Below are 27,884 nucleotides of genomic sequence, written 5' to 3' on the forward strand. Positions count from 1 at the left end.
TTTTCGACGGAAGCTTGGCCGGCGTCAAAAATATTTTAGACGGGAGCTCGGCCGGCGTCAGAAATATTTTCGACGGGAGCTCTGACGGCCCCGAAAATATTTTCGACAGAGTCTCGTCCGGCTCTGAAAATATTTTCGACGGGATCTTGGCTGGCACCGAAAATATTTTCTACGGAAGCTCGGCCGGCACCGAAAATATTTTCGACAGTACCTCGACCGGTGGGGAAAATATTTTCGACGGCGGCTCAGCCGGCTCCGAAAATATTTTCGACGGGAGCTCGGCCGGCTCCGAAAATATTTTCGATTGGAGCTCGGCCGGCACCGAAAATATTTTCAATGGGGGCTCTGCCGGCAGCGAAAATATCTTCGACAGGATCTCGGCCAGCACCGAAAATCTTTTCGACGGAAGCTCGTCCGGCACCGAAAATATTTTTGACAGAACCTTGACCGGTGCCGAAAATATTTTCGACGGTAGCTCGGCCGGCACCGAAAATATCTTCGACAGGATCTCGGCCGGCACCGAAAATATTTTCGACGGAAGCTCGGCCAGCGTCAAAAATATTTTTTACGGGAGCTCGGCCGTCTCCGAAAATATTTTCGATTGGAGCTCGGCCGGCACCGAAAATATTTTCAACGGGGGCTCGGCCGGCACCAAAAATATTTTAGCCGGGAGCTTGGCCGGCGTCAAAAATAATTTCGACGGGGGCTCGTACGGCCCCGAAAATATTTTCAATGGGGGCTCGGCCGGCACCAAAAATATTTTCAACGGCGTGTTGGCCGGTGCCAAAAATGTTTTTGATGGAGGCTCGGAGGGCCCCGAAAATACATTCGACGGGGTCCCGGCCGGCTCCGAAAATATTTTCAACGGGATCGTGGCCGGCACCGAAAATATTTTCAACGGGGGCTCGGCCGGCACCAAAAATATTTTCGACGGCGTGTTGGCCGGTGCCAAAATGTTTTCAACAGAGGCTCGGACGGCCCCGAAAATAGTTTCGACGGAACCTCGAACGGCGCTGAAAATATTTTCGACGGTATCTCGGCCGGCGTCAAAAATATTTTCAACGGGAGCTCGGACGGCCCCGAAAATATTTTCGACAGGACCTCGACCGGTGCCGAAAATATTTTCGATGGGAGCTCGGCCAGGGGCGAAAATATCTTCTACAGGATCTCGGCTGGCACCGAAAATATTTTCGACGGAAGCTCGGCCGGCGTCAAAAATATTTTTGACAGTACCTTGACCGTTGGCGAAAATATTTTCGATTGGAGCTCAGCCGGCTCCGAAAATATTTTCGACGGGAGCTCGGCCGGCTCCGAAAATATTTTCGATTGGAGCTCGGCCGGCACCGAAAATATTTTCAACGGGGGCTCGGCCGGCACCAAAAATATTTTCGACGGCGTGTTGGCCGGTGCCAAAATGTTTTCGACAGAGGCTCGGACGGCCCCGAAAATAGTTTCGACGGAACCTCGAACGGCGCCGAAAATATTTTCGACGGGATCTCGGCCGGCGTCAAAAATATTTTCAACGGGAGCTCGGACGGCCCCGAAAATATTTTCGACAGGACCTCGACCGGTGCCGAAAATATTTTCGATGGGAGCTCGGCCAGGGGCGAAAATATCTTCTACGGGATCTCGGCTGGCACCGAAAATATTTTCGACGGAAGCTCGGCCGGCGTCAAAAATATTTTTGACAGTACCTTGACCGGTGGCGAAAATATTTTCGATTGGAGCTCAGCCGGCTCCGAAAATATTTTCGACGGGAGCTCGGCCGGCTCCGAAAATATTTTCGATTGGAGCTCGGCCGGCACCGAAAATATTTTCAACGGGGGCTCGGCCGGCACCAAAAATATTTTCGACGGCCTGTTGTCCGGTGCCAAAATGTTTTCGACGGAGGCTCGGACGGCCCCAAAAATAGTTTCGACGGGAGCTCGGATGGCCCCAAAAATATTTTCTACAGGGTCTCGGCCGGCTCCGAAAATATTTTCGACGGGATCTCGGCCGGCTCTGAAAATATTTTCGATTGGAGCTCGGCCGGCACCGAAAATATTTTCGATTGGATCTCGGCCGGCACCGAAAATATTTTCGATGGAAGCTCGGCAGGCGTCAAAAATATTTTCAACGGGATCTCGGCCGGCGTCCAAAATATTTTCGACGGAGGCTCGGACGGCCCCGAAAATATTTTCGACAGTACCTCGTCCGGTGCCGAAAATATTTTCGACGGTAGCTCGGCCGGCACCGAAAATATCTTCGACAGGATCTCGGCCGGCACCGAAAATGTTTTCGACGGAAGCTCGGCCGGCGTCAAAAATATTTTTTACGGGAGCTCGGACGGCCCCGAAAATATTTTCGACAGGACCTCGACCGGTGGCGAAAATATTTTCGACGGGAGCTCGGATGGCCCCGAAAATATTTTTGACAGTACCTTGACCTGTGGCGAAAATATTTTCGACGGGAGCTCGGCCGGCACCGAAAATATTTTCAACGGGGGCTCGGCCGGCACCAAAAATATTTTCGACGGCCTGTTGTCCGGTGCCAAAATGTTTTCGACGGAGGCTCGGACGGCCCCGAAAATAGTTTCGACGGGACCTCGAACGGCGCCGAAAATTTTTTCGACGGGAGCTCGGCCGGCTCCGAAAATATTTTCGATTGGAGATCGCCCGGCACCGAAAATATTTTCAACGGGGGCTCGGCCGGCACCAAAAATATTTTCGACGGCGTGTTGGCCGGTGCCAAAATGTTTTCGACGGAGGCTAGGACGGCCCCGAAAATATTTTCGACAGCGTCTCGGCCGGCTCCGAAAATATTTTCAACGGGATCTCGGCTGGCACCGAAAATATTTTCGACGGAAGCTCGGCCGGCGTCAAAAATATTTTCGACGGGAGCTCGGATGGCCCCGAAAATATTTTCGACAGTACCTCGTCCAGTGCCGAAAATATTTTCGATGGGAGCTCGGCCGGCACCGAAAATATTTTTGAGAGTACCTCGACCGGTGCGGAAAATATTTTCGACGGCGGCTCGGCCGGCTCCGAAAATATTTTCGATTGCAGCTCGGCCAACACCGAAAATATTTTCAACGGGGGCTCGGCCGGCACCAAAAATATTTTCAGCGGCGTGCTGGCCGGTGCCAAAAATGTTTTTGACGGAGGCTCGGAGGGCCCCAAAATACATTCGACGGGGTCTCGGCCGGCTCCGAAAATATTTTCAACGGGATCGTGGCCGGCACCGAAAATATTTTCGACGGAAGCTCGGCCGGCGTCAAAAATATTTTCGACGGGAGCTCAGACGGCCCCAAAAATATTTTCGACAGGACCTCGACCGGTGCCGAAAATATTTTCGATGGGAGCTCGGCCGGCACCGAAGATATTTTTAACGGGGGCTCGGCCGGCACCGAAACTATTTTTGACAGTACCTTGACCGGTGGCGAAAATATTTTCGACGGCAGCTCAGCCGGCTCCGAAAATATTTTCGACGGGAGCTCAGCCGGCTCCAAAAATATTTTCGATTGGAGCTCGGCCGGCACCGAAAATATTTTCAACGGGGGCTCGGCCGGCACCAAAAATATTTTCAGCGGCGTGCTGGCCGGTGCCAAAAATGTTTTTGACGGAGGCTCGGAGGGCCCCAAAATACATTCGACGGGGTCTCGGCCGGCTCCGAAAATATTTTCAACGGGATCGTGGCCGGCACCGAAAATATTTTCGACGGAAGCTCGGCCGGCGTCAAAAATATTTTCGACGGGAGCTCAGACGGCCCCAAAAATATTTTCGACAGGACCTCGACCGGTGCCGAAAATATTTTCGATGGGAGCTCGGCCGGCACCGAAGATATTTTTAACGGGGGCTCGGCCGGCACTGAAACTATTTTTGACAGTACCTTGACCGGTGGCGAAAATATTTTCGACGGCAGCTCAGCCGGCTCCGAAAATATTTTCGACGGGAGCTCAGCCGGCTCCAAAAATATTTTCGATTGGAGCTCGGCCGGCACCGAAAATATTTTCAACGGGGGCTCGGCCGGCACCAAAAATATTTTCGACGGCAAGGTGGCCGGTGCCAAAAATGTTTTCGACGGAGGCTCTGTGGGCCCCGAAAATATATTCGATGGGGTCTCGGCCGGCTCCGAAAATATTTTCAACGGGATGTCGGCCGGCACCGAAAATATTTTCGACAGTACCTCGACCGGTGCCGAAAATATTTTCGACGGCGGCTCGGCCAGCACCGAAAATATCTTCAACAGGATCTCAGCCGGCACCGAAAATATTTTCGACGAAGCTCGTCCGGCGTCAGAAATATTTTCGACGGGAGCTCGGATGGCCCCGAAAATATTTTCGACAGTACCTCGACCGGTGCCGAAAATATTTTCCATGGGAGCTCGGCCGGCACCGAAAATATTTTTGAGAGTACCTCGACCGGTGCGGAAAATATTTTCGACGGCAGCTCGACCGGCACTGAAAATATTTTCGACAGCAGCTCGGCCGGCTCTGAAAATATTTTCGACGGCAGCTCGGCCGGCTCCGAAAATATTTTCGATTGGAGCTCGGCCGGCACCGAAAATATTTTCAACGGGGGCTCGGCTGGCACCAAAAATATTTTCGACGGAAGCTTGGCCGGCGTCAAAAATATTCTCGACGGGAGCTCGGCCGGCCCCGAAAATATTTTCGGCAAGGTTCTGACCGGCACCGAAAATATTTTAGACGGGGGCCCGGCCGGCCCCGAAAATATTTTTGTCGGTGTCTCATCCGGCACCGAAAATATTTTCGATGGAGGCTCGGCCGGTGCCTAAAATATTTTCGAAGGCGGCTCGGCGGGCTCCGAAATTATTTTCGACGGGATCTCAGCCGGCTTCGAAAATATTTTTGACAGTACCTCGACCGGTGGCGAAATTATTTGCGACGGAAGCTCAGCCGGCTCCGAAAATATTTTCGACGGGAGCTCGGCCGGCTCCGAAAATATTTTCGACACTACCTTGACCGGCGCCGAAAATATTTTAGACGGGAGCTCGGCCGGCACCGAAAATATTTTTAACGGGGGCTCGGACGGCCCCGAAAATATTTTCGACAGTACCTCGACCGGTGCAGAAAATATTTTCAACGGCAGCTCGGCTGGCACCGAAAATATTTTAGACGGGAGCTCGGCCGGCACCGAAAATATTTTTGACAGTATCTTGACCGGTGGCGAAAATATTTTCGACGGCAGCTCAGCCGGCTCCGAAAATATTTTCGACGGGAGCTCGGCCGGCTCCGAAAATATTTTCGATTGGAGCTCGGCCGGCACCGAAAATATTTTCAACGGGGGCTCGGCCGGCACCAAAAATATTCTCGACGGAAGCTTGGCCGGCGTCAAAAATATTTTCGACGGGAGCTCGGATGGCCCCGAAAATATTTTCGACAGTACCTCGTCCGGTGCCGAAAATATTTTCGACGGTAGCTCGGCTGGCACCGAAAATATCTTCGACAGGATCTCGGCCGGCACCGAAAATGTTTTCGACGGAAGCTCGGCCGGCGTCAAAAATATTTTTTACGGGAGGTCGGACGGCCCCGAAAATATTTTCGACAGGACCTCGACCGGTGGCGAAAATATTTTCGACGGGAGCTCGGATGGCCCCGAAAATATTTTTGACAGTACCTTGACCTGTGGCGAAAATATTTTCGACGGGAGCTCGGCCGGCTCCGAAAATATTTTGAACGGGGGCTCGGCCGGCACCAAAAATATTTTTGACGGCGTGTTGGCCGGTGCCAAAATGTTTTCGCCGGAGGCTCGGACGGCCCCGAAAATAGTTTTGAAGGGACCTCGAACGGCGCCGAAAATATTTTCGACAGGGTCTCGGCCGGTGCCGAAAATATTTTCGATGGGAGCTCGGCCGGCACCGAAGATATTTTAGACGGGAGCTCGGCCGGCACCGAAAATATTTTTAACAGCGGCTCGGACGGCCCCGAAAATATTTTTGACAGTACCTTGACCGTTGGCGAAAATATTTTCGATGGCAGCTCAGCCGGCTCCGAAAATATTTTCGACGGGAGCTCGGCCGGCTCCGAAAATATTTTCGATTGGAGCTCGGCCGGCACCGAAAATATTTTCAACGGGGGCTCGGCCGGCACCAAAAATATTTTCGACGGCGTGTTGGCCGGTGCCAAAATGTTTTTGACAGAGGCTCGGACGGACCCGAAAATAGTTTCGACGGAACCTCGAACGGCGCCGAAAATATTTTCGACGGTATCTCGGCCGGCATCAAAAATATTTTCAACGGGAGCTCGGACGGCCCCGAAAATATTTTCGACAGGACCTCGACCGGTGCCGAAAATATTTTCGATGGGAGCTCGGCCAGGGGCGAAAATATCTTCTACAGGATCTCGGCTGGCACCGAAAATATTTTAGACGGAAGCTCGTCCGGCACCGAAAATATTTTTGACAGTACCTTGACCGGTGGCGAAAATATTTTCGATTGGAGCTCAGCCGGCTCCGAAAATATTTTCGACGGGAGCTCGGCCGGCACCAAAAATATTTTCGACGGCCTGTTGTCCGGTGCCAAAATGTTTTCGACGGAGGCTCGGACGGCCCCGAAAATAGTTTCGACGGGACCTCGAACGGCGCCGAAAATATTTTCGACGGGAGCTCGGCCGGCTCCGAAAATATTTTCGATTGGAGATCGCCCGGCACCGAAAATATTTTCAACGGGGGCTCGGCCGGCACCAAAAATATTTTCAGCGGCGTGCTGGCCGGTGCCAAAAATGTTTTTGACGGAGGCTCGGAGGGCCCCAAAATACATCCGACGGGGTCTCGGCCGGCTCCGAAAATATTTTCAACGGGATCGTGGCCGGCACCGAAAATATTTTCGACGGAAGCTCCGCCGGCGTCAAAAAATTTTTGACGGGAGCTCGGACGGCCCCGAAAATATTTTCGACAGGACCTCGACCGGTGCCGAAAATATTTTCGATGGGAGCTCGCCCGGCACCGAAGATATTTTAGACGGGAGCTCGGCCGGCACTGAAAATATTTTTAACGGGGGCTCGGATGGCCCCGAAAATATTTTCGACACTACCTCGACCGGTGCCGAAAATATTTTCGACGGCGGCTCGGCCGGCACCGAAAATATTTTCGATGGGAGCTCGGCCTGCTCCGAAAATATTTTCGGTTGGAGCTCGGCCGGCACCGAAAATATTTGCAACGGGGGCTCGGCCGGCACCAAAAATATTTTCGGCGGCGTGTTGGCCGGTGCCAAAAATGTTTTCGACGGAGGCTCGGACAGCCCCGAAAATAGTTTCGACGGGACCTCGAACGGCGCCGAAAATACATTCGACAGGTTCTCGGCCGGCACCGAAAATATGTTCGACAGGGTCTCGGCCGGCACCGAAAATATTTTCGACGGAAGCTCGGCCGGCGTCAAAAATATTTTTGACGGGAACTCGGACAGCCCCGAAAATATTTTCGACAGTACCTTGACCGGTGCCGAAAACATTTTCGACGGCGGCTCAGCCGGCTCCGAAAATATTTTCGACGGGAGCTGGCCAGCACCGAAAATATTTTTAAAGGGGGCTCGGCCGGCACCAAAAATATTTTCGACGGCGTGTTGGCCGGTGCCAAAAATGGTTTCGACGGAGGCTCGGAGGGCCCCGAAAATATATTCGACAGGGTCTCGGCCGGCTCCGAAAATATTTTCAACGGGATCTCGGACGGCGCCGAAAATATTTTCGACGGGAGCTCGGACGGCCCCGAAAATATTTTCGATTGCAGCTCGGCCGGCACCAAAGATATTTTTAACGGGGGCTCGGCCGGCACCGAAACTATTTTTGACAGTACCTTGACCGGTGGCGAAAATATTTTCGACGGCAGCTCAGCCGGCTCTGAAAATATTTTCGACGGGAGCTCGGCCGGCTCCAAAAATATTTTCGATTGGAGCTCGGCCGGCACCGAAAATATTTTCAACGGGGGCTCGGCCGGCACCAAAAATATTTTCGACGGCAAGATGGCCGGTGCCAAAAATGTTTTCGACGGAGACTCGGACGGCCCCGAAAATATTTTCGACGGGGTCTCGGCCGGCACCGAAAATATTTTCGACGGAAGCTTGGCTGGCATCAAAAATATTTTCGACGGGAGCTCGGACGGCCCCGAAAATATTTTCGACAGTACCTCGACCGGTGCAGAAAATATTTTCAACGGCAGCTCGGCTGGCACCGAAAATATGTTAGACGGGAGCTCGACCGGCGCCGAAAATATTTTTGACAGTATCTTGACCGGTGGCGAAAATATTTTCGACGGCAGCTCAGCCGGCACCGAAAATATTTTCGACGGGAGCTCGGCCGGCTCCGAAAATATTTTCGATTGGAGCTCGGCCGGCTCCGAAAATATTTTCAACGGGGGCTCGGCCGGCACCGAAAATATTTTCGACGGCGTGTTGGCCGGTGCCAAAAATGTTTTCGACGGGAGCTCGGATGGCCCCGAAAATATTTTCGACAGTACCTCGTCCGGTGCCGAAAATATTTTCGACGGTAGCTCGGCCGGCACCGAAAATATCTTCGACAGGATCTCGGCTGGCACCGAAAATATTTTCGACGGAAGCTCGGCCGGCGTCAAAAATATTTTTTACGGGAGCTCGGCCGTCTCCGAAAATATTTTCGATTGGAGCTCGGCCGGCACCGAAAATATTTTCAACGGGGGCTTGGCCGGCACCAAAAATATTTTCAACGGCGTGTTGGCTGGTGCCAAAAATGTTTTCGACGGAGGCTCGGGCGGCCCCGAAAATATATTCGACGGGGTCTTGGCCGGCTCCAAAAATATTTTCAACGGGATCTCAGCCGGAACCGAAAATATTTTCGACGGAAGCTCCGCCGGCATCAAAAATATTTTCAACGGGAGCTCGGACGGCCCCGAAAATTTTTTCGACAGGACCTCGACCGGTGCCGAAAATATTTTCGAAGGGAGCTCGGCCGGCACCGAAGATATTTTAGACGGGAGCTCGGCCGGCACCGAAAATATTTTTAACAGCGGCTCGGACGGCCCCGAAAATATTTTTGACAGTACCTTGACCGTTGGCGAAAATATTTTCGATGGCAGCTCAGCCGGCTCCGAAAATATTTTCGACGGGAGCTCGGCCGGCTCCGAAAATATTTTCGATTGGAGCTCGGACGGCCCCGAAAATATTTTCAACGGGGGCTCGGCCGGCACCAAAAATATTTTCGACGGCGTGTTGGCCGGTGCCAAAATGTTTTCAACAGAGGCTCGGACGGACCCGAAAATAGTTTCGACGGAACCTCGAACGGCGCCGAAAATATTTTCGACGGTATCTCGGCCGGCATCAAAAATATTTTCAACGGGAGCTCGGACGGCCCCGAAAATATTTTCGACAGGACCTCGACCGGTGCCGAAAATATTTTCGATGGGAGCTCGGCCAGGGGCGAAAATATCTTCTACAGGATCTCGGCTGGCACCGAAAATATTTTCGACGGAAGCTCGGCCGGCGTCAAAAATATTTTTGACAGTACCTTGACCGGTGGCGAAAATATTTTCGATTGGAGCTCAGCCGGCTCCGAAAATATTTTCGACGGGAGCTCGGCCGGCTCCGAAAATATTTTCGATTGGAGCTCGGCCGGCACCGAAAATATTTTCAACGGGGGCTCGGCCGGCACCAAAAATATTTTCGACGGCCTGTTGTCCGGTGCCAAAATGTTTTCGACGGAGGCTCGGACGGCCCCGAAAATAGTTTCGACGGGAGCTCGGATGGCCCCAAAAATATTTTCTACAGGGTCTCGGCCGGCTCCGAAAATATTTTCGACGGGATCTCGGCCGGCTCTGAAAATATTTTCGATTGGAGCTCGGCCGGCACCGAAAATATTTTCGATGGAAGCTCGGCAGGCGTCAAAAATATTTTCAACGGGATCTCGGCCGGCGTCCAAAATATTTTCAACGGAGGCTCGGACGGCCCCGAAAATATTTTCGACGGGGTCTCGGCCAGCTCCAAAAATATTTTCGATGGCATCTCAGCCGGCTCCAAAAATATTTTCGACGGCGTGTTGGCCGGTGCCAAAAATGTTTTCGACGGAGACTCGGACGGCCCCGAAAATATTTTCGACGGGGTCTCGGCCGGCACCGAAAATATTTTCGACGGAAGCTTGGCCGGCGTCAAAAATATTTTCGACGGGAGCTCGGCCGGCCCCGAAAATATTTTCGGCAAGGTTCTGACCGGCACCGAAAATATTTTAGACGGGGGCCCGGCCGGCACCGAAAATATTTTTGTCGGTGTCTCATCCGGCACCGAAAATATTTTCGATGGAGGCTCGGCCGGTGCCTAAAATATTTTCGAAGGCGGCTCGGCCGGCTCCGAAATTATTTTCGACGGGATCTCAGCCGGCTTCGAAAATATTTTTGACAGTACCTCGACCGGTGGCGAAATTATTTGCGACGGAAGCTCAGCCGGCTCCGAAAATATTTTCGACGGGAGCTCGGCCGGCTCCGAAAATATTTTCGACACTACCTTGACCGGCGCCGAAAATATTTTAGACGGGAGCTCGGCCGGCACTGAAAATATTTTTAACGGGGGCTCGGACGGCCCCGAAAATATTTTCGACAGTACCTCGACCGGTGCAGAAAATATTTTCAACGGCAGCTCGGCTGGCACCGAAAATATTTTAGACGGGAGCTCGGCCGGCACCGAAAATATTTTTGACAGTATCTTGACCGGTGGCGAAAATATTTTCGACGGCAGCTCAGCCGGCTCCGAAAATATTTTCGACGGGAGCTCGGCCGGCACCAAAAATATTCTCGACGGAAGCTCGGCCGGCGTCAAAAATATTTTTTACGGGAGCTCGGACGGCCCCGAAAATATTTTCGACAGGACCTCGACCGGTGGCGAAAATATTTTCGACGGGAGCTCGGATGGCCCCGAAAATATTTTTGACAGTACCTTGACCTGTGGCGAAAATATTTTCGACGGGAGCTCGGCCGGCTCCGAAAATATTTTCAACGGGGGCTCGGCCGGCACCAAAAATATTTTCGACGGCGTGCTGGCCGGTGCCAAAATGTTTTCGACGGAGGCTCGGACGGCCCCGAAAATAGTTTTGAAGGGACCTCGAACGGCGCCGAAAATATTTTCGACAGGGTCTCGGCCGGTGCCGAAAATATTTTCGATGGGAGCTCGCCCGGCACCGAAGATATTTTAGACGGGAACTCGGCCGGCACCGAAAATATTTTTAACGGGGGCTCGGAGGGCCCCGAAAATATTTTCGACAGTACCTCGACCGGTGCCGAAAATATTTTCGATGGCGGCTCGGCCGGCGTCAAAAATATTTTAGACGGGAGCTCGGCCGGCACCAAAAATATTTTCGACAGTACCTTGACTGGTGGTGAAAATATTTTCGACGGCAGCTCAGCCGGCTCCGAAAATATTTTCGACGGGAGCTCGGCCGGCTCCGAAAATATTTTCGATTGGAGATCGCCCGGCACCGAAAATATTTTCAACGGGGGCTCGGCCAGCACCAAAAATATTTTCGACGGCGTGTTGGCCGGTGCCAAAATATTTTCGACGGAGGCTAGGACGGCCCCGAAAATATTTTCTACAGTACCTCGTCCAGTGCCGAAAATATTTTCGATGGGAGCTCAGCCGGCTCCGAAAATATTTTCGACGGCGGCTCGGCCGGCTCCGAAAATATTTTCGATTGCAGCTCGGCCAACACCGAAAATATTTTCAACGGGGGCTCGGCCGGCACCAAAAATATTTTCAGCGGCGTGCTGGCCGGTGCCAAAAATGTTTTTGACGGAGGCTCGGAGGGCCCCAAAATACATTCGACGGGATCGTGGCCGGCACCGAAAATATTTTCGACGGAAGCTCTGCCGGCGTCAAAAATATTTTCGATGGGAGCTCAGACGGCCTCAAAAATATTTTCGACAGGACCTCGACCGGTGCCGAAAATATTTTCGATGGGAGCTCGGCCGGCACCGAAGATATTTTTAACGGGGGCTCGGCCGGCACCGAAACTATTTTTGACAGTACCTTGACCGGTGGCGAAAATATTTTCGACGGCAGCTCAGCCGGCTCTGAAAATATTTTCGACGGGAGCTCAGCCGGCTCCAAAAATATTTTCGATTGGAGCTCGGCCGGCACCGAAAATATTTTCAACGGGGGCTCGGCCGGCACCAAAAATATTTTCGATGGCAAGATGGCCGTTGCCAAAAATGTTTTCGACGGAGACTCGGACGGCCCCGAAAATATTTTCGACGGGGTCTCGGCCGGCACCGAAAATATTTTCGACGGAAGCTTGGCTGGCATCAAAAATATTTTCGACGGGAGCTCGGCCGGCCCCGAAAATATTTTCGGCAAGGTTCTGACCGGCACCGAAAATATTTTAGACGGGGGCCCGGCCGGCACCGAAAATATTTTTGTCGGTGTCTCATCCGGCACCGAAAATATTTTCGATGGAGGCTTGGCCGGTGCCTAAAATATTTTCGAAGGCGGCTCGGCCGGCTCCGAAATTATTTTCGACGGGATCTCAGCCGGCTTCGAAAATATTTTTGACAGTACCTCGACCGGTGGCGAAATTATTTGCGACGGAAGCTCAGCCGGCTCCGAAAATATTTTCGATGGGAGCTCAGCCGGCTCCGAAAATATTTTAGACGGGAGCTCGGCCGGCACCGAAAATATTTTTAACGGGGGCTCGGACGGCCCCGAAAATATTTTCGACAGTACCTCGACCGGTGCAGAAAATATTTTCAACGGCAGCTCGGCTGGCACCGAAAATATTTTAGACGGGAGCTCGGCCGGCACCGAAAATATTTTTGACAGTATCTTGACCGGTGGCGAAAATATTTTCGACGGCAGCTCAGCCGGCTCCGAAAATATTTTCGACGGGAGCTCGGCCGGCTCCGAAAATATTTTCGATTGGAGCTCGGCCGGCACCGAAAATATTTTCAACGGGGGCTCGGCCGGCACCAAAAATATTCTCGACGGAAGCTTGGCCGGCGTCAAAAATATTTTCGACGGGAGCTCGGATGGCCCCGAAAATATTTTCGACAGGACCTCGTCCGGTGCCGAAAATATTTTCGATGGTAGCTCGGCCGGCACCGAAAATATCTTCGACAGGATCTCGGCCGGCACCGAAAATGTTTTCGACGGGAGCTCGGATGGCCCCGAAAATATTTTTGACAGTACCTTGACCTGTGGCGAAAATATTTTCGATGGCAGCTCGGCCGGCTCCGAAAATATTTTGAACGGGGGCTCGGCCGGCACCAAAAATATTTTTGACGGCGTGTTGGCCGGTGCCAAAATGTTTTCGACGGAGGCTCGGACGGCCCCGAAAATAGTTTTGAAGGGACCTCGAACGGCGCCGAAAATATTTTCGACAGGGTCTCGGCCGGTGCCGAAAATATTTTCGATGGGAGCTCGGCCGGCACCGAAGATATTTTAGACGGGAGCTCGGCCGGCACCGAAAATATTTTTAACAGCGGCTCGGACGGCCCCGAAAATATTTTTGACAGTACCTTGACCGTTGGCGAAAATATTTTCGATGGCAGCTCAGCCGGCTCCGAAAATATTTTCGACGGGAGCTCGGCCGGCTCCGAAAATATTTTCGATTGGAGCTCGGCCGGCACCGAAAATATTTTCAACGGGGGCTCGGCCGGCACCAAAAATATTTTCGACGGCGTGTTGGCCGGTGCCAAAATGTTTTCGACAGAGGCTCGGACGGCCCCGAAAATAGTTTCGACGGGATCTCGGCCGGCGTCAAAAATATTTTCAACGGGAGCTCGGACGGCCCCGAAAATATTTTCGACAGGACCTCGACCGGTGCCGAAAATATTTTCGATGGGAGCTCGGCCAGGGGCGAAAATATCTTCTACAGGATCTCGGCTGGCACCGAAAATATTTTAGACGGAAGCTCGTCCGGCACCGAAAATATTTTTGACCGTACCTTGACCGGTGGCGAAAATATTTTCGACGGCAGCTCAGCCGGCTCCGAAAATATTTTCGACGGGAGCTCGGCCGGCTCCGAAAATATTTTCGACGGAAGCTCGGCCGGCGTCAAAAATATTTTTTACGGGAGCTCGGACGGCCCCGAAAATATTTTCGACAGGACCTCGACCGGTGGCGAAAATATTTTCGACGGGAGCTCGGATGGCCCCGAAAATATTTTTGACAGTACCTTGACCTGTGGCGAAAATATTTTCGATGGCAGCTCGGCCGGCTCCGAAAATATTTTGAACGGGGGCTCGGCCGGCACCAAAAATATTTTTGACGGCGTGTTGGCCGGTGCCAAAATGTTTTCGACGGAGGCTCGGACGGCCCCGAAAATAGTTTTGAAGGGACCTCGAACGGCGCCGAAAATATTTTCGACAGGGTCTCGGCCGGTGCCGAAAATATTTTCGATGGGAGCTCGGCCGGCACCGAAGATATTTTAGACGGGAGCTCGGCCGGCACCGAAAATATTTTTAACAGCGGCTCGGACGGCCCCGAAAATATTTTTGACAGTACCTTGACCGTTGGCGAAAATATTTTCGATGGCAGCTCAGCCGGCTCCGAAAATATTTTCGACGGGAGCTCGGCCGGCTCCGAAAATATTTTCGATTGGAGCTCGGCCGGCACCGAAAATATTTTCAACGGGGGCTCGGCCGGCACCAAAAATATTTTCGACGGCGTGTTGGCCGGTGCCAAAATGTTTTCGACAGAGGCTCGGACGGCCCCGAAAATAGTTTCGACGGGATCTCGGCCGGCGTCAAAAATATTTTCAACGGGAGCTCGGACGGCCCCGAAAATATTTTCGACAGGACCTCGACCGGTGCCGAAAATATTTTCGATGGGAGCTCGGCCAGGGGCGAAAATATCTTCTACAGGATCTCGGCTGGCACCGAAAATATTTTAGACGGAAGCTCGTCCGGCACCGAAAATATTTTTGACCGTACCTTGACCGGTGGCGAAAATATTTTCGACGGCAGCTCAGCCGGCTCCGAAAATATTTTCGACGGGAGCTCGGCCGGCTCCGAAAATATTTTCGATTGGAGATCGCCCGGCACCGAAAATATTTTCAACGGGGGCTCGGCCGGCACCAAAAATATTTTCAACGGCGTGTTGGCCGGTGCCAAAATATTTTCGACGGAGGCTAGGACGGCCCCGAAAATATTTTCGACAGCGTCTCGGCCGGCTCCGAAAATATTTTCAACGGGATCTCGGCTGGCACCGAAAATATTTTCAACGGGATCTCGGCCGGCGTCAAAAATATTTTCGACGGGAGCTCGGATGGCCCCGAAAATATTTTCGACAGTACCTCGTCCAGTGCCGAAAATATTTTCGATGGGAGCTCGGCCGGCACCGAAAATATTTTTGAGAGTACCTCGACCGGTGCGGAAAATATTTTCGACGGCGGCTCGGCCGGCTCCGAAAATATTTTCGATTGCAGCTCGGCCAACACCGAAAATATTTTCAACGGGGGCTCGGCCGGCACCAAAAATATTTTCAGCGGCGTGCTGGCCGGTGCCAAAAATGTTTTTGACGGAGGCTCGGAGGGCCCCAAAATACATTCGACGGGGTCTCGGCCGGCTCCGAAAATATTTTCAACGGGATCGTGGCCGGCACCGAAAATATTTTCGACGGAAGCTCGGCCGGCGTCAAAAATATTTTCGACGGGAGCTCAGACGGCCCCAAAAATATTTTCGACAGGACCTCGACCGGTGCCGAAAATATTTTCGATGGGAGCTCAGCCGGCTCCGAAAATAGTTTCGACGGGAGCTCGGATGGCCCCAAAAATATTTTCTACAGGGTCTCGGCAGGCACCGAAAATATTTTCAACGGGGGCTCGGCCGGCACCAAAAATATTTTCGACGGCCTGTTGTCCGGTGCCAAAATGTTTTCGACGGAGGCTCGGACGGCCCCGAAAATAGTTTCGACGGGAGCTCGGATGGCCCCAAAAATATTTTCTACAGGGTCTCGGCCGGCTCCGAAAATATTTTCGACGGGATCTCGGCCGGCTCTGAAAATATTTTCGATTGGAGCTCGGCCGGCACCGAAAATATTTTCGATGGAAGCTCGGCAGGCGTCAAAAATATTTTCAACGGGATCTCGGCCGGCGTCCAAAATATTTTCGACGGGAGCTCGGACGGCCCCGAAAATATTTTCGACGGGGTCTCGGCCAGCTCCAAAAATATTTTCGATGGCATCTCAGCCGGCTCCAAAAATATTTTCGACGGCGTGTTGGCCGGTGCCAAAAATGTTTTCGACGGAGACTCGGACGGCCCCGAAAATATTTTCGACGGGGTCTCGGCCGGCACCGAAAATATTTTCGACGGAAGCTTGGCCGGCGTCAAAAATATTTTCGACGGGAGCTCGGCCGGCCCCGAAAATATTTTCGGCAAGGTTCTGACCGGCACCGAAAATATTTTAGACGGGGGCCCGGCCGGCACCGAAAATATTTTTGTCGGTGTCTCATCCGGCACCGAAAATATTTTCGATGGAGGCTCGGCCGGTGCCTAAAATATTTTCGAAGGCGGCTCGGCCGGCTCCGAAATTATTTTCGACGGGATCTCAGCCGGCTTCGAAAATATTTTTGACAGTACCTCGACCGGTGGCGAAATTATTTGCGACGGAAGCTCAGCCGGCTCCGAAAATATTTTCGACGGGAGCTCGGCCGGCTCCGAAAATATTTTCGACACTACCTTGACCGGCGCCGAAAATATTTTAGACGGGAGCTCGGCCGGCACCGAAAATATTTTTAACGGGGGCTCGGACGGCCCCGAAAATATTTTCGACAGTACCTCGACCGGTGCAGAAAATATTTTCAACGGGGGCTCGGCTGGCACCGAAAATATTTTAGACGGGAGCTCGGCCGGCACCGAAAATATTTTTGACAGTATCTTGACCGGTGGCGAAAATATTTTCGACGGCAGCTCAGCCGGCTCCGAAAATATTTTCGACGGGAGCTCGGCCGGCTCCGAAAATATTTTCGATTGGAGCTCGGCCGGCACCGAAAATATTTTCAACGGGGGCTCGGCCGGCACCAAAAATATTCTCGACGGAAGCTTGGCCGGCGTCAAAAATATTTTCGACGGGAGCTCGGATGGCCCCGAAAATATTTTCGACAGGACCTCGTCCGGTGCCGAAAATATTTTCGATGGTAGCTCGGCCGGCACCGAAAATATCTTCGACAGGATCTCGGCCGGCACCGAAAATGTTTTCGACGGAAGCTCGGCCGGCGTCAAAAATATTTTTTACGGGAGCTCAGACGGCCCCGAAAATATTTTCGACAGGACCTCGACCGGTGGCGAAAATATTTTCGACGGGAGCTCGGATGGCCCCGAAAATATTTTTGACAGTACCTTGACCTGTGGCGAAAATATTTTCGACGGGAGCTCGGCCGGCTCCGAAAATATTTTCAACGGGGGCTCGGCCGGCACCAAAAATATTTTTGACGGCGTGTTGGCCGGTGCCAAAATGTTTTCGACGGAGGCTCGGACGGCCCCGAAAATAGTTTTGAAGGGACCTCGAACGGCGCCGAAAATATTTTCGACAGGGTCTCGGCCGGTGCCGAAAATATTTTCGATGGGAGCTCGGCCGGCACCGAAGATATTTTAGACGGGAGCTCGGCCGGCACCGAAAATATTTTTAACAGCGGCTCGGACGGCCCCGAAAATATTTTTGACAGTACCTTGACCGTTGGCGAAAATATTTTCGATGGCAGCTCAGCCGGCTCCGAAAATATTTTCGATTGGAGCTCGGCCGGCACCGAAAATATTTTCAACGGGGGCTCGGCCGGCACCAAAAATATTTTCGACGGCGTGTTGGCCGGTGCCAAAATGTTTTCGACAGAGGCTCGGACGGCCCCGAAAATAGTTTCGACGGAACCTCGAACGGCGCCGAAAATATTTTCGACGGGATCTCGGCCGGCGTCAAAAATATTTTCAACGGGAGCTCGGACGGCCCCGAAAATATTTTCGACAGGACCTCGACCGGTGCCGAAAATATTTTCGATGGGAGCTCGGCCAGGGGCGAAAATATCTTCTACAGGATCTCGGCTGGCACCGAAAATATTTTAGACGGAAGCTCGTCCGGCACCGAAAATATTTTTGACAGTACCTTGACCGGTGGCGAAAATATTTTCGATTGGAGCTCAGCCGGCTCCGAAAATATTTTCGACGGGAGCTCGGCCGGCTCCGAAAATATTTTCGATTGGAGCTCGGCCGGCACTGAAAATATTTTCAACGGGGGCTCGGCCGGCACCAAAAATATTTTCGACGGCGTGTTGGCCGGTGCCAAAATATTTTCGACGGAGGCTAGGACGGCCCCGAAAATATTTTCGACAGCGTCTCGGCCGGCTCCGAAAATATTTTCAACGGGATCTCGGCTGGCACCGAAAATATTTTCGACGGAAGCTCGGCCGGCGTCAAAAATATTTTCGACGGGAGCTCGGATGGCCCCGAAAATATTTTCGACAGTACCTCGTCCAGTGCCGAAAATATTTTCGATGGGAGCTCGGCCGGCACCGAAAATATTTTCAGCGGCGTGCTGGCCGGTGCCAAAAATGTTTTTGACGGAGGCTCGGAGGGCCCCAAAATACATTCGACGGGGTCTCGGCCGGCTCCGAAAATATTTTCAACGGGATCGTGGCCGGCACCGAAAATATTTTCGACGGAAGCTCGGCCGGCGTCAAAAATATTTTCGACGGGAGCTCAGACGGCCCCAAAAATATTTTCGACAGGACCTCGACCGGTGCCGAAAATATTTTCGATGGGAGCTCGGCCGGCACCGAAGATATTTTTAACGGGGGCTCGGCCGGCACCGAAACTATTTTTGACAGTACCTTGACCGGTGGCGAAAATATTTTCGACGGCAGCTCAGCCGGCTCCGAAAATATTTTCGACGGGAGCTCAGCCGGCTCCAAAAATATTTTCGATTGGAGCTCGGCCGGCACCGAAAATATTTTCAACGGGGGTCGGCCGGCACCAAAAATATTTTCGACGGCAAGGTGGCCGGTGCCAAAAATGTTTTCGACGGAGGCTCTGTGGGCCCCGAAAATATATTCGACGGGGTCTCGGCCGGCTCCGAAAATATTTTCAACGGGATGTCGGCCGGCACCGAAAATATTTTCGACAGTACCTCGACCGGTGCCAAAAATATTTTCGACGGCGGCTCGGCCAGCACCGAAAATATCTTCGACAGGATCTCGGACGGCACCGAAAATATTTTCGACGAAGCTCGTCCGGCGTCAGAAATATTTTCGACGGGAGCTCGGATGGCCCCGAAAATATTTTCGACAGTACCTCGACCGGTGCCGAAAATATTTTCCATGGGAGCTCGGCCGGCACCGAAAATATTTTTGACAGTACCTTGACCGGTGCGGAAAATATTTTCGACGGCAGCTCGACCGGCACTGAAAATATTTTCGACAGCAGCTCGGCCGGCTCTGAAAATATTTTCGACGGCAGCTCGGCCGGCTCCGAAAATATTTTCGATTGGAGCTCGGCCAGCACCGAAAATATTTTCAACGGGGGCTCGGCCGGCACCAAAAATATTTTCGACGGCGTGTTGGCCGGTGTCAAAAATGTTTTCGACTGAGGCTCGGATGGCCCCGAAAATAGTTTCGAAGGGGTCTTGGCGGGCTCCGAAAATATTTTCAACGGGGGCTCGGCCGGCACCAAATATATTTTAGCCGGGAGCTTGGCTGGCGTCAAAAATAATTTCGACGGGGGCTCGTACGGCCCCGAAAATATTTTCAACGGGGGCTCGGCCGGCACCAAAAATATTTTCAACGGCGTGTTGGCCGGTGCCAAAAATGGTTTCGACGGAGGCTCGGAGGGCCCCGAAAATATATTCGACAGGGTCTCGGCCGGCTCCGAAAATATTTTCAACGGGATCTCGGACGGCGCCGAAAATATTTTCGACGGGAGCTCGGACGGCCCCGAAAATATTTTCGATTGCAGCTCGGCCGGCACCGAAAATATTTTTAACGGGGGTTCGGATGGCCCTGAAAATATTTTCGACAGGACCTCGACCGGTGCCGAAAATATTTTCGAAGGGAGCTCGCCCGGCACCGAAGATATTTTAGACGGGAGCTCGGCCGGCACCGAAAATATTTTTAACGGGGGCTCGGACGGCCCCGAAAATATTTTCGACAGTACCTCGACCGGTGCCGAAAATATTTTCGATGGCGGCTCGGCCGGCGTCAAAAATATTTTAGACGGGAGCTCGGCCGGCACCAAAAATATTTTCGACAGTACCTTGACTGGTGGTGAACATATTTTCGATGGCAGCTCAGCCGGCTCCGAAAATATTTTCGACGGGAGCTCGGCCGGCTCCGAAAATATTTTCGATTGGAGATCGCCCGGCACCGAAAATATTTTCAACGGGGGCTCGGCCAGTACCAAAAATATTTTCGACGGCGAGTTGGCCGGTGCCAAAATATTTTCGACGGAGGCTCGGACGGCCCCGAAAATTTTTTCGATGGGAGCTCGGCCGGCACCGAAAATATTTTTGAGAGTACCTCGACCGGTGCGGAAAATATTTTCGACGGCGGCTCGGCCGGCTCTGAAAATATTTTCGATTGCAGCTCGGCCAACACCGAAAATATTTTCGACGGAGGCTCGGCTGGCACCCAAAATATTTTTGACAGCAGCTCATGCGGCTCCGAAAATATTTTCGACGGGGTCTCGGACGGCTCAGAAAATATTTTCGACGGGATCTCGGCCGGCTCCGAAAATATTTTTGACGGAAGCTCGGCCGGCTCCGAAAATATTTTCGATTTTAGCTCGGCCAGCACCGAAAATATTTTCGACGGGAGCTCGGCCGGCACCGAAAATATTTTCGACGGCGTGTAGGCCGGTGCCAAAAAGTTTTCGACGGAAGCTCGGCCGGCGTCAAAAATACTTTCGACAGCAGCTCGGATGGCCCCGAAAATATTTTCAACAGTACCTCGTCCGGTGCGGAAAATATTTTCGATGGGAGCTCAGCTGGCACCGAAAATATTTTCGACGGGAGCTCGGCCGGCACCGAAAATATTTTTGACAGTACCTTGACCGGTGCGGAAAATATTTTCGATGGGAGCACGGCCGGCACCGAAAATATTTTAGACGGGGGCCCGCCTGGCACCGAAAATATTTTAGACGGGACTCAGCCGGCACCGAAAATATTTTCGACGGGATCTCGGCCGGCGTCGAAATTTTTTTCAATGGGAGCTCGGACGGCTCCGAAAATATTTTCGACGGGAGCTCGGCGGGGTCCGAAAATATTTTTGATTGGAGCTCAGCCGGCACCGAAAATATTTTCAACGGGGGCTCGGCCGGAACCAAAAATATTTTCGACGGGGGCCCGCCTGGCACCGAAAATATTTTCAACGGGATCTAGGCCGGCGTCCAAAATATTTTCGACAGGCGCTCGACCGGTGCCGAAAATATTTTCGACGGGATCTCGGCCGGCACCGAAAATATCTTCGACAGGATCTTGGCCGGCACCAAAAATATTTTCGACGGAATCTCGTCCGGCGTCAGAAATATTTTCGATGGGAGCTCGGACGGCCCCGAAAATATTTTCGACAGTACCTCGACCGGTGCCGAAAATATTTGCGACGGGACCGCGAACGTCGCCGAAAATATTTTTGACAGTACCTTGACCTGTGGCGAAAATATTTTCGACGGGAGCTCGGCCGGCTCCGAAAATATTTTCAACGGGGGCTCGGCCGGCACCAAAAATATTTTCGACGGCGTGTTGGCCGGTGCCAAAATGTTTTCGACGGAGGCTCGGACGGCCCCGAAAATAGTTTTGAAGGGACCTCGAACGGCGCCGAAAATATATTCGACAGGCTCTCGGCCGGTGCCGAAAATATTTTCGATGGGAGCTCGGCCGACACCGAAATTTTTTTAACGGGGGCTCGGACGGCCCCGTAAATATTTTCGACGGGACCTCGACCGGTGCCGAAAATATTTTCGACGGGATCTCGGCCGGCACCGAAAATATTTTCGACGGCAGCTCAGCCGGCTCCGAAAATATTTTCGACGGGAGCTCGGCCGGCTCCGAAAATATTTTCAACGGGGGCTCGGACGGCACAAAAAATATTTTTGACGGCGTGTTGGCCGGTGCCAAAATGTTTTTCGACGGAGGCTCGGACGGCCCCGAAAATAGTTTCGACGGAGGCTCGGACGGCCCCGAAAATATTTTCGACAGTACCTCGACCGGACCCGAAAATATTTTCGAAGGGACCGCGAACGGCTCCGAAAATATTTTCGACGGCGGCTTAGCCGGTGTCAAAAATAGTTTTGACGGGGGCCGAGCTGGCACCGAAAATATTTTCGACGGAGGCTCGGCTGGCATCCAAAAGATTTTCGACACGATCTAGGCCGGCACCAAAAATATTTTCGACGGGGTCTCGGCCGGCTCCGAAAATATTTTTGACAGTACCTTGACCGGTGCGGAAAATATTTTCGACGACGGCTAAGCCAGCTCCGAAAATATTTTCGATGGGAGCTCGGCCAGGGGCAAAAATATCTTCTACAGGGTCTCGGCTGGCACCGAAAATATTTTCGACGGAAGCTCGTCCGGCACCGAAAATATTTTTGACAGTACCTTGACCGGTGGCGAAAATATTTTCGACGGCAGCTCAGCCGGCTCCGAAAATATTTTCGACGGGAGCTCGGCCGGCTCCGAAAATATTTTCGATTGGAGCTCGGCCAGCACCGAAGATATTTTCAACGGGGGCTCGGCCGGCACCAAAAATATTTTCAACGGCGTGTTGGCCGGTGCCAAAAATGTTTTCGACGGAGGCTCGGGCGGCCCCGAAAATATATTCGACGGGGTCTTGGCCGGCTCCAAAAATATTTTCAACGGGATCTCAGCCGGAACCGAAAATATTTTCGACGGAATCTCCGCCGGCGTCAAAAATATTTTCAACGGGAGCTCGGACGGCCCCGAAAATATTTTCGACAGGACCTCGACCGGTGCCAAAAATATTTTCGAAGGGAGCTCGGCCGGCACCGAAGATATTTTAGACGGGAGCTCGGCCGGCACCGAAAATATTTTTAACAGCGGCTCGGACGGCCCCGAAAATATTTTTGACAGTACCTCGACCGTTGGCGAAAATATTTTCGATGGCAGCTAAGCCGGCTCTGAAAATATTTTAGACGGGAGCTTGGCCGGCTCCGAAAATATTTTCGATTGGAGCTCGGCCGGCACCGAAAATATTTTCAAAGGGGGCTCGGCTGGCACCAAAAATATTTTCGACGGCGTGTTGGCCGGTGCCAAAATGTTTTCGACAGAGGCTCGGACGGCCCCGAAAATAGTTTCGACGGAACCTCGAACGGCGCCGAAAATATTTTCGACGGGATCTCGGCCGGCGTCAAAAATATTTTCAACGGGAGCTCGGACGGCCCCGAAAATATTTTCGACAGGACCTCGACCGGTGCCGAAAATACTTTCGATGGCAGCTCGGCCAGGGGCGAAAATATCTTCTACAGGATCTCGGCTGGCACGGAAAATATTTTCGACGGAAGCTCGTCCGGCACCGAAAATATTTTTGACAGTACCTTGACCGGTGGCGAAAATATTTTCGACGGGAGCTCGGCTGGCTCCGAAAATATTTTCGATTGGAGCTCGGCCGGCACCAAAAATATTTTCGATTGGAGCTCGGCCGGCACCGAAGATATTTTCAACGGGGGCTCGGCCGGCACCAAAAATATTTTCAACGGCGTGTTGGCCGGTGCCAAAAATGTTTTCGACGGAGGCTCGGGCGGCCCCGAAAATATATTCGACGGGGTCTTGGCCGGCTCCAAAAATATTTTCAACGGGATCTCAGCCGGAACCGAAAATATTTTCGACGGAATCTCCGCCGGCGTCAAAAATATTTTCAACGGGAGCTCGGACGGCCCCGAAAATATTTTCGACAGGACCTCGACCGGTGCCAAAAATATTTTCGAAGGGAGCTCGGCCGGCACCGAAGATATTTTAGACGGGAGCTCGGCCGGCACCGAAAATATTTTTAACAGCGGCTCGGACGGCCCCGAAAATATTTTTGACAGTACCTCGACCGTTGGCGAAAATATTTTCGATGGCAGCTAAGCCGGCTCTGAAAATATTTTAGACGGGAGCTTGGCCGGCTCCGAAAATATTTTCGATTGGAGCTCGGCCGGCACCGAAAATATTTTCAAAGGGGGCTCGGCTGGCACCAAAAATATTTTCGACGGCGTGTTGGCCGGTGCCAAAATGTTTTCGACAGAGGCTCGGACGGCCCCGAAAATAGTTTCGACGGAACCTCGAACGGCGCCGAAAATATTTTCGACGGGATCTCGGCCGGCGTCAAAAATATTTTCAACGGGAGCTCGGACGGCCCCGAAAATATTTTCGACAGGACCTCGACCGGTGCCGAAAATACTTTCGATGGCAGCTCGGCCAGGGGCGAAAATATCTTCTACAGGATCTCGGCTGGCACGGAAAATATTTTCGACGGAAGCTCGTCCGGCACCGAAAATATTTTTGACAGTACCTTGACCGGTGGCGAAAATATTTTCGACGGGAGCTCGGCTGGCTCCGAAAATATTTTCGATTGGAGCTCGGCCGGCACCAAAAATATTTTCGATTGGAGCTCGGCCGGCACCGAAGATATTTTCAACGGGGGCTCGGCCGGCACCAAAAATATTTTCAACGGCGTGTTGGCCGGTGCCAAAAATGTTTTCGACGGAGGCTCGGGCGGCCCCGAAAATATATTCGACGGGGTCTTGGCCGGCTCCAAAAATATTTTCAACGGGATCTCAGCCGGAACCGAAAATATTTTCGACGGAAGCTCCGCCGGCGTCAAAAATATTTTCAACGGGAGCTCGGACGGCCCCGAAAATATTTTCGACAGGACCTCGACCGGTGCCAAAAATATTTTCGAAGGGAGCTCGGCCGGCACCGAAGATATTTTAGACGGGAGCTCGGCCGGCACCGAAAATATTTTTAACAGCGGCTCGGACGGCCCCGAAAATATTTTTGACAGTACCTCGACCGTTGGCGAAAATATTTTCGATGGCAGCTAAGCCGGCTCTGAAAATATTTTAGACGGGAGCTTGGCCGGCTCCGAAAATATTTTCGATTGGAGCTCGGCCGGACCCGAAAATATTTTCGAAGGGACCGCGAACGGCTCCGAAAATATTTTCGACGGCGGCTTAGCCGGTGTCAAAAATAGTTTTGACGGGGGCCGAGCTGGCACCGAAAATATTTTCGACGGAGGCTCGGCTGGCATCCAAAAGATTTTCGACACGATCTAGGCCGGCACCAAAAATATTTTCGACGGGGTCTCGGCCGGCTCCGAAAATATTTTTGACAGTACCTTGACCGGTGCGGAAAATATTTTCGACGACGGCTAAGCCAGCTCCGAAAATATTTTCGATGGGAGCTCGGCCAGGGGCAAAAATATCTTCTACAGGGTCTCGGCTGGCACCGAAAATATTTTCGACGGAAGCTCGTCCGGCACCGAAAATATTTTTGACAGTACCTTGACCGGTGGCGAAAATATTTTCGACGGCAGCTCAGCCGGCTCCGAAAATATTTTCGACGGGAGCTCGGCCGGCTCCGAAAATATTTTCGATTGGAGCTCGGCCAGCACCGAAGATATTTTCAACGGGGGCTCGGCCGGCACCAAAAATATTTTCAACGGCGTGTTGGCCGGTGCCAAAAATGTTTTCGACGGAGGCTCGGGCGGCCCCGAAAATATATTCGACGGGGTCTTGGCCGGCTCCAAAAATATTTTCAACGGGATCTCAGCCGGAACCGAAAATATTTTCGACGGAATCTCCGCCGGCGTCAAAAATATTTTCAACGGGAGCTCGGACGGCCCCGAAAATATTTTCGACAGGACCTCGACCGGTGCCAAAAATATTTTCGAAGGGAGCTCGGCCGGCACCGAAGATATTTTAGACGGGAGCTCGGCCGGCACCGAAAATATTTTTAACAGCGGCTCGGACGGCCCCGAAAATATTTTTGACAGTACCTCGACCGTTGGCGAAAATATTTTCGATGGCAGCTAAGCCGGCTCTGAAAATATTTTAGACGGGAGCTTGGCCGGCTCCGAAAATATTTTCGATTGGAGCTCGGCCGGCACCGAAAATATTTTCAAAGGGGGCTCGGCTGGCACCAAAAATATTTTCGACGGCGTGTTGGCCGGTGCCAAAATGTTTTCGACAGAGGCTCGGACGGCCCCGAAAATAGTTTCGACGGAACCTCGAACGGCGCCGAAAATATTTTCGACGGGATCTCGGCCGGCGTCAAAAATATTTTCAACGGGAGCTCGGACGGCCCCGAAAATATTTTCGACAGGACCTCGACCGGTGCCGAAAATACTTTCGATGGCAGCTCGGCCAGGGGCGAAAATATCTTCTACAGGATCTCGGCTGGCACGGAAAATATTTTCGACGGAAGCTCGTCCGGCACCGAAAATATTTTTGACAGTACCTTGACCGGTGGCGAAAATATTTTCGACGGGAGCTCGGCTGGCTCCGAAAATATTTTCGATTGGAGCTCGGCCGGCACCAAAAATATTTTCGATTGGAGCTCGGCCGGCACCGAAGATATTTTCAACGGGGGCTCGGCCGGCACCAAAAATATTTTCAACGGCGTGTTGGCCGGTGCCAAAAATGTTTTCGACGGAGGCTCGGGCGGCCCCGAAAATATATTCGACGGGGTCTTGGCCGGCTCCAAAAATATTTTCAACGGGATCTCAGCCGGAACCGAAAATATTTTCGACGGAATCTCCGCCGGCGTCAAAAATATTTTCAACGGGAGCTCGGACGGCCCCGAAAATATTTTCGACAGGACCTCGACCGGTGCCAAAAATATTTTCGAAGGGAGCTCGGCCGGCACCGAAGATATTTTAGACGGGAGCTCGGCCGGCACCGAAAATATTTTTAACAGCGGCTCGGACGGCCCCGAAAATATTTTTGACAGTACCTCGACCGTTGGCGAAAATATTTTCGATGGCAGCTAAGCCGGCTCTGAAAATATTTTAGACGGGAGCTTGGCCGGCTCCGAAAATATTTTCGATTGGAGCTCGGCCGGCACCGAAAATATTTTCAAAGGGGGCTCGGCTGGCACCAAAAATATTTTCGACGGCGTGTTGGCCGGTGCCAAAATGTTTTCGACAGAGGCTCGGACGGCCCCGAAAATAGTTTCGACGGAACCTCGAACGGCGCCGAAAATATTTTCGACGGGATCTCGGCCGGCGTCAAAAATATTTTCAACGGGAGCTCGGACGGCCCCGAAAATATTTTCGACAGGACCTCGACCGGTGCCGAAAATACTTTCGATGGCAGCTCGGCCAGGGGCGAAAATATCTTCTACAGGATCTCGGCTGGCACGGAAAATATTTTCGACGGAAGCTCGTCCGGCACCGAAAATATTTTTGACAGTACCTTGACCGGTGGCGAAAATATTTTCGACGGGAGCTCGGCTGGCTCCGAAAATATTTTCGATTGGAGCTCGGCCGGCACCAAAAATATTTTCGATTGGAGCTCGGCCGGCACCGAAGATATTTTCAACGGGGGCTCGGCCGGCACCAAAAATATTTTCAACGGCGTGTTGGCCGGTGCCAAAAATGTTTTCGACGGAGGCTCGGGCGGCCCCGAAAATATATTCGACGGGGTCTTGGCCGGCTCCAAAAATATTTTCAACGGGATCTCAGCCGGAACCGAAAATATTTTCGACGGAAGCTCCGCCGGCGTCAAAAATATTTTCAACGGGAGCTCGGACGGCCCCGAAAATATTTTCGACAGGACCTCGACCGGTGCCAAAAATATTTTCGAAGGGAGCTCGGCCGGCACCGAAGATATTTTAGACGGGAGCTCGGCCGGCACCGAAAATATTTTTAACAGCGGCTCGGACGGCCCCGAAAATATTTTTGACAGTACCTCGACCGTTGGCGAAAATATTTTCGATGGCAGCTAAGCCGGCTCTGAAAATATTTTAGA

This window comes from Haliaeetus albicilla, chromosome 5 (genome assembly GCF_947461875.1).
Source record: "Haliaeetus albicilla chromosome 5, bHalAlb1.1, whole genome shotgun sequence".
Taxonomy (NCBI): domain Eukaryota; kingdom Metazoa; phylum Chordata; class Aves; order Accipitriformes; family Accipitridae; genus Haliaeetus; species Haliaeetus albicilla.